This window comes from Micromys minutus, assembly GCF_963924665.1.
Source record: "Micromys minutus genome assembly, chromosome: 11".
NCBI classification, from domain to species: domain Eukaryota; kingdom Metazoa; phylum Chordata; class Mammalia; order Rodentia; family Muridae; genus Micromys; species Micromys minutus.
In genome coordinates, this window is record NC_137980.1 from 31,133,776 (window position 1) to 31,141,740 (window position 7,965).

Sequence of the window (7,965 nt, forward strand, 5' to 3'; positions counted from 1 at the left end):
AGTTTTTGTTCCCCCGCCCCCCTTTTTTTCTGAAATAGCTATCAGGTATTCAATGGTAGTTTTAAGTCTGTGGTCGCAATGATAAAAACAACCTTCACTGAGGACCAGCCTTACATATTAGAGTATGTTCCTTTCATTTTGCAAAGCTTCTAACACCTGTAATTTTATATGTGGATTGAGTGGCAGCTTACTTAGCATTAGCCCTCCAGTACCTTTCTGGGACCAGCGGGTTGCGGCCACCAGTGTGCCCCCAGCGTTTATTACAATAACCCAACACTCAGCAAAGGCTTCGTGGGTCCTCTCAGATCTCCTCCGAAAGTTACACGGACAGTAACCTACAGCTCATAATTATGATAATAGATACTGTACAACGAGTCGAGCCGGTATTTACAGGTAGAGCACACAAGGCAAATGAATACACACTCGGGGACACATGACTGCACAAACAGCCGCGGGCAGCGGCACGAAGGAGGAAGCGCGCGCCGGACTGGGCCCGGCCCTGGCTGCCGAGACCCGCTGCGCCAGCAAGCTGGCCTCTGCAGCGTGGGTGGGTACGGCCGCAGCGTCACGGGAGTCCCTACTGGCCGGGACCAGGGCAAGTCCCCGAGCGCCCGCTGCAGGGCGGCGTAGGCGGAGAGCTGCGCCGTGATTGGCCAGCGCGGGCTGGGGCGTGGTCTACGGTGGGGGCGTGGCCTGCGGCAGGAGGCGGGCATTCCCCAGCAAGGGGGTGTGCGCGGCTCCGGCTGGAGTTTCAGTATAAACAAGGACCCCGACTGGCTCGGCGGGTTTTCCCTTTCTTCCTGCGCTCGACCCTTCCTAGTCCTGAGCTCGCCTTGGGGGCGCCTCGGTACGGCAGCCAGGCGGCGGAGGCTCGGAGCAGTGTGCGGGTAGGTGCTCCAGGGGACCCCGTGGCGGGATGGCGGGAGCGGGCTGCGCGGAGCCCCGGGGCTGCTCGGAGCCCCGGTGCGGCGGGAGATCCCTGGCCGGCGAGCGCTGGCGGAGCCTGAGACCTAGGAGTTCCCGCGCTTGCTGCTTCCGTGCCCCGGGCTGCCGCGTTCTCAAGTGCGGGGCTGAGCCCTATGGACCCGAGGATCTGGGGACGCCGTGCTGCGCCTTGCCCCAGCCAGGCCTTCTGTTTGGAGATCTTAGATCTTGAGGTTTTGTCTGAGTTGGAGTCTCGTTCATCCTTTTTGCTTTCCCTCTAAGCTTCCTGTGCACACCTGGATTGTTTCCATGTACTTTGGCCAGTTTCCTAGGGTGCTTGAGAGTGTTCAGGTAGTTGTTTCTTTTTGCTGCAGTTTCCTTGTAATTTAAGGTCTGACTCTTAGGAACAGACAGGGAAACAAGACTTGTGTGTTCCCCAGGGTCGTATGCAAACTTGAACAAGTAGCCTGTTTTGTTTTTGTGATCCAGGTGAGTTGCCTTCCGACACTAGCCCGGATGGTACTAACGTGGCTTGGGGTACCTGGTAGCCTCCTGGGCTGAGCGCGCGTGAAGGAGGTTCCTCTTTATTGGAGAGCCTCCGGGAACTTCAGCACAGTATAAGAGAAAAGGGTTATCGCGGAAACGAAGGTGTGCTCCTTTTTCTTCTCTCTCTCTCTCTCTCTCTCTCTCTCTCTCTCTCTCTCTGTGTGTGTGTGTGTGTGTGTGTGTGTGAGAGAGAGAGAGAGAGAGAAAGACCCATCTTACCCCATCCAGATTGGTGCAGTTCAGGCTAAGGGACTAACAGTGCAGGGAGATGTTCTCTTGAACAGTGTGGGAAATGCAAGGAGAGCATCTAGGCTGCAGTTTTCTCTTGTGAATGTAAACATGCCTGTTTGCCGATAAATTCAGGGCTTATGGTGTATATGTACAAATATGCACGCATACTGTGTATGTATGTTTGGGTGGACGCGTCTCCTAGGAGTCCTTCCTCAGCAGCGCCATGTGACAATGGTCTGGAACTGCTGGTGTGCGCAGATCTATATTTAGCCGTGATGGTGTCTCAATGGGAGGACGGGTCTTGAGCTGGGAGAATAAAGGGGGAAGAATCCAGGGATAAGGTTATCGAGAGCTCCTGACTGATGTCTGGCACACTCAGATTCAGAGGGTGAATAATTACTCTTTCCTCAGGAGCACAGTAGCTGGAGTGTGGCTTGTGATGACTGTACCTTAATCGGAGCATAGTTGTGACCAGGGTGGTCAGCCTGTGCGGAGAGGATTAAACAAGGAGGTTTAGAAAGAGGTCCTGGTGTGTAGCAGATTTGGGAGAGAATAGCTGGTCCTATGGGGTTCAAAGTGCGTGGGGAACTGGTTTCTTAAAAGGAATAAGAACGTTTGGCTGTTGAGGATTCGTAGAAGAGAAATGACAGCCAGTTAAACAGTATTATCCATTAATTTTTTTATTCGGGGCAGGGAGCAATGTTTGAGCCACTGAGGACCAGGGCACTTTTGACAGAAGTCAGGGCTCACCAACAGAACTGGCTGCTTTTCCCTCTCAAGCAGATTTGCTGGCAAGGGTGATAGCATCAGCCTCTGGTGAGCAAGTTGCTTCCCTGTGTCAGTCAAGGCGTTGTTTTCCTGGAGGTGCCAGCCCTTCTGGCTACTCAGAATCCTGGCCTAGGACTTACTTATTTCAGCTTTGCTCCCTGTCATGTGCTACACACGGTGTCTGTGTTGTCATGCTTCATACCTGGCTTTGTGCAAAGACCCTCATCAGAATGTATCTGCATTGCCTTTTCCCCAACCTTAGCATCTGATCTAATATATTCCAAAGTATATATAGCAGAGTATCACTGAGTTCATTGTTGAGCACAATATTCTTTTTACTGTCGTTAGCATCTCATTCTTATAACAGTAACCTCACTGTTTGCAGAGCCCTGTAGGCAAACGAACCAGTTAAATACCACTTCTCTAAAGGGAAGAAAATAGGTAAGAAAACAGAGAAAGACGTGGACCAGGGGGACCTGTGTGGCCAGGTAGGTTCCCCGTATCATACAGAAAACCATGGGAACACCCTGTTCACTCTCCAGGGGTTCCTAGAAGAACTGAACTTGGAATATTTGGATGACCTCCAAGGAGAGCACTGGGGAGGAGATAGGGAAAGGAAAGTCGCTCAGCCTCGCCTGGAAGAAGAACCAGGAATTCAAAGCAAGAGTCGAGGAGAAGCTTAATTCTGGTGGCAGAATTTATCAGAAAACAAATGGAAAAGCGTTAAAGAGATCTTGCGAAGTCTTTGCATTGGCTGATTGTCCTGTTAAGGATTTTGTGTGTGTAGGGGGGGCGCATAATTGAATTTACATATTGTCTGTCTCTATGCCTATGCTGTTTTCTCAGAACTATGTAAGTATATACTGTTGTCTGTACTTTTATTGGTCCATCACTTAAACCTACAAAACTTAGATACGTATAGGCATTGCTTATTCTAAGGTGACTGCTGTAGCTTAGCAGACCTCTGCCCTGGGAATGAGTCTGGGCAGATGGAGAGCCCTAGCGAGAGTCCTGCCTTCTTTATGTAGCTGTATTATCTGTGAAGTGGACAGAGGATGGTAAGGGAGACGGCTTGTGGGCCCTTTGTGTTTCCGTAGCTGCTTTATTTCTTTGCACTCTCTTCCCTCCATCCACGGTTAAAGTGGGCCAAGCCAGGGTGAAGGCAACCTGTCACACGGGCAGGTGTCTTCTGAGCACATGGGAACACAAAGGGTGAGCAGCATTTTTAATTTGGTGAATTTAGATAGGAATTTAGCATTTTCTTGGATTGTCTTTTCCTTTCCTTCATTTCAAGAATATTTTAAAAGTTACTGATGATCGATAAGGTGGGGTCAGATAAACATTTCAGCTTATAAACTCATCATTCTTGTCAACCAAATGCTGATTTCTCTTTTATCAATACATTTTCATGGGTCTTATATATTGTCTTCTCTTAAGGTGAATATACACCTAGAAATGACCCAGTTGATTGAGATCATGCTAGGGAACCCTGGTGTGAAAATTGGACACAAAAAGACCTAATCATGGAAAGAGGAAAACACTTTAAGACCATTAGCCTTTTGCAACGTGTCTAAAAGACAAAAAACGAAGGGAGAAAAACATAGTTTTTCATCTCCCCAAATTAAATTGTCCCATTTACCATGTTACATAATAAAGTACAAAAAAAGTAATCTTGGCTTTTTACAAACATCTCTACTGAGTATTGAACCATTTCTCTAGTGAAGTGAGTTAGACACAGAAAAATAAAGTATTTTAATAAACGTTATACCCCTGCGATACTTGATGATTTAAATTCAGATCTATCATAAATTTTTCACAATCTGCAGTTCATCGGTTCTGTTGGATAGGACACCTTCTAGCCACATAGAGATATTGAAACGTAAAGATGCTTAAGTTGAACAAAATTACTGGTTTCCCAGTTGTCTCTTTCCCTCTTTTTTTCTGCCCATCTCTTTTGTGCTGGGATGGAGCCCAGCTTTCTACGTGCCATGCAGGGGCTGTACCATCAAGCCACCCCACCAGTGTTAGGTCACACAGTCACTGCAGCCTGTAGTGACTACCAGACAATGAGGAAGAGGCTATTCTCTTAGGATTCCAGCCCTTGTGGCAACACTTGATTAGGTAATGGTGATTTGGGAGATCAGTCTTACAATTCTCAGTGAAATAATTGAGTCTCATCACAGATGGGCATCTGGGGCATCAGGAAATAAAGAGGATGGGCACCTTCCACTAATTTATGTCTTATTTGTCAGTCGTAGACTAAGGCCCTCACACCCCCTTTATGGTAGCTGCCCTTTTCTTGTTTTTGAAAACCAGCTGTTAACAGTGTTATAAAGCACCAGTTCTGTCAAAGACAGAGACCCGAGCGCCACCTACTGCTCGGATCGAGAATTGCAAGGACACTGTAGCAGGTAAAGGCTTTTTTTTTTTTTTTTTTTTTTTTTTTAAACGGCATGAAGTCAGTCTGCATGTTCTGGCTTCCATTGCCTATAGGAAGGTTTTCAGTGACACTCCAAGTCTATTAATAGTTTCCATGTACCAAAATGTCATTTTGTGCTTTAATAAATTGCTAATACCACCCCATGACAAAAGCTCATAAATCTAACCTTTTTCTTCCAACTGAAAGTTAACTAGTTGATTCAAAATTCTTTTCCTTTGCCAATTACAGATTAGTTAAAAAAAAAAAAGAAAGAAAAAGAAAAATTCTAGGTAACTTAAGGGCTGATAAAGCAAAATGTAAATTGCCGTGTGTGTGTGTGTGTGTGTGTGTGTGTGTGTGTGTGTGTGTGTAAGTGGGAGTGGGGGCATGTAACAAATCAGGAAACGTCCCCATTCCTTTGCAGAGGGAAGCCAGGTCCAGTCCCCAGCACTCCTGTTGGCTCATAGACTCCTATAGCTCCAGTTCTAGGGGATCTACCCCCGCTTCTGGCTTTCTCGGGTGCCACCCCACCTACACATTAACATAAATACATCTTTCTCCCTTAACCAGGAACCCTGTGGAGCATTTGGATTCAGTTCTAAAGGCTGCATATTGCAGAGGTGTTTCTGTGTTTTCTGCCTTTTTACTCTCAGCTGCCTGCCTTCTTGAACAAAATGCCTCTTTTCTAAAGAGGGTTAGTGGAGGTTTAGCCTGTCTGCAGTTTCCACAGATGCTCTCTGAGGTCTCTGCTGCAAGGCTACGGGAAGAAAGGAGAAGATGACATCTCAACATTTCCAAGTTTAAAATACACTGACTTCAGGTAGCATCAGAAGTTTGACTCCAGCCATTCAGCTGGGCTCAGATCCGCTGTCACCTGGATCTTTGGTCAGTCTGCATTCCCGAGTCTGGTGTCACCAAAAGGAAGCTGTCAGTCTGGAGCATTAGCTAAAAGGATTCAGGAATTTGAACCTGGCGTCTGCAGTGTCAGCGGAGGAAACAGAGAGTTGTTGAATGTGCAAGGTGCGAAGTCCCTTAGGAATCTAGACAGGAAGTGAGAAAGGTCGAGTTCCAGGTATTAAATGAGATCTCTTCCCACTAACAAATGCGCTTGCAGGGGTTAGCTGAGAGGAGAGACCTCTGCCTACTTCTTTAAATTGGGACAGTTGTCTCGAATTTAGGCTGCTGCTAAAACGCTTTAATCAGTGTGGAGCCGTTGTAAACACCTCGTCCTGTTAAGGCATGCAGCCGAGAAGTGTTTCTGTCTTCTCTTGAGAGTGAAGGAGACGCTGACATGCTGTTCTAGTAAAGATCTGCAAAGCATCAGCCACAGAAGGAAAGGATGGCTTTTGATGTCCCCCCCCCCAGCTCATCTGCGTCGCCCCGCCCCTTTCCCAGTTTGAGTTACCACCTGAAACCACCTCACCCCCCCCCCACATGTGCACCTGCTTGGTCATAAGTAACACTGTGCAGAAACAGTTGCTAATTTAAACTCGGTCTGCCATCCAGGGAAAGGCGGCTTTTCATCTGCAGCTTTGGCTGGTCTGAAGCCATTAGGCATGCCTTTCAGAGCCATTCATCCTCGTAAATCACCACAGCCTGCTCCCTTGCTTAGGGATCAATGTCAGGCCAAACTTCCTCAGGGTCCTTGGAAGAACATGATCTATTTTTGTGCCCAGATTAACAGCTCCTGTAAGATGTCTGACAGCTGAGTTCAGCTTACCAAATCAATTTTAAGAAGAAATATTCATCTTCTCTGCCTGGGTTGGGTGTGTCTCGTTCTTCCCAGGAGCTTTTCCAGCACGATTTATAATCTGTGGGCCAATTTCAGTGTCCAGAAAGGTATTTTATTGTTTTATAAAATAAATATATGTTTCATGTTGTCTTACTATGCTGTCTACCCAGAGTGATTCCCTATTAGGAGCAGGGAGCCTATTTCAGGAATTCTGCCTCAAAGACATATCATTATTGTCTTTAGCTCAGTTGAATTGGTACACCCCCTACACACACACACACACACACACACACACACACACACGATTTATAAGGAGTTGGTCCTAAAGTGTGTTCTAAGAAGGTTCTCTGCTAATCCATCCTACCTTCTTGCTTTGGAGTAGACACACAATATGTAAATTCTGTACAGAACAGCTTCCTGTGTGTGTGTGTGTGTGTGTGTGTGTGAGAGTGTGTGAGTGTGTGTGAGTGTGTGTGAGTGTGTGTGTGAGTGTGTGTGTGTGAGTGTGTGTGTGAGTGTGTGTGTGCGTGTGCATGTGTGTGTAGATATATGTATAAGAATATACCTGTGCTGTTAGCTGACTAGAATGTGGGTTGAAGCTACCAATAGAGAAATGAGACCCCCTAGAGTCAGAGTTATTTCCCAGCCTTCACTGTATGTTAAACGGTGATTTAAGTAGTCAACCTGTTTCCATACATCTCATACAAGTCTCTTTTTTCAAGGGAGCTAACCCTTGGTGTTTGATTTAGCTGTGAAGCAAGCCAGGACTTACCTGTGTGCTTTTATATGCTAAAGCTTTGGAAGTAGTCACTGGTCCCCATTTATAGGTGTGTCAGACCGGCATACCAGGACACCAAGTTGTTTGGTTTCAACTGGGCACAAGGTCACAACGTGAAGCCTTTTTCTCTCTATCTTTGTGTCTTTCTTTTTGAGGCAAGGTCTCTCTACACAGCCCTGGATATCCTGGAACTCACTCTGTAGACCAAGCTGGTCTTGAACTCACAGAGACCTGCCTGCTTCTGCCTTCAGAGTGCTCAGGTTAACAGTATGCACCACCAAGCCCTGCACATCTATATCTCTATATTGTTCTTTATTCTTGTTTTTCCTAAACGTTGTTTTCATTTGCCATGTTGGCTTTATAGACCTTTTTTCAACACCCCATCCCATGGACTTCACCCACTCAACCCCATGCACCCCACCATGTTATAAGGCTCCTAGCTCATCCCCCATATCCCTGGGTGGGAGGATGCTGTGGGAGGACTGAGCTCCACCCCTCATTGGGATACAAGTGCCTTTCAGCATCTTGAGAAGAAGGATTAGCCCAGGTTGTGTCCTCCTGCACCCT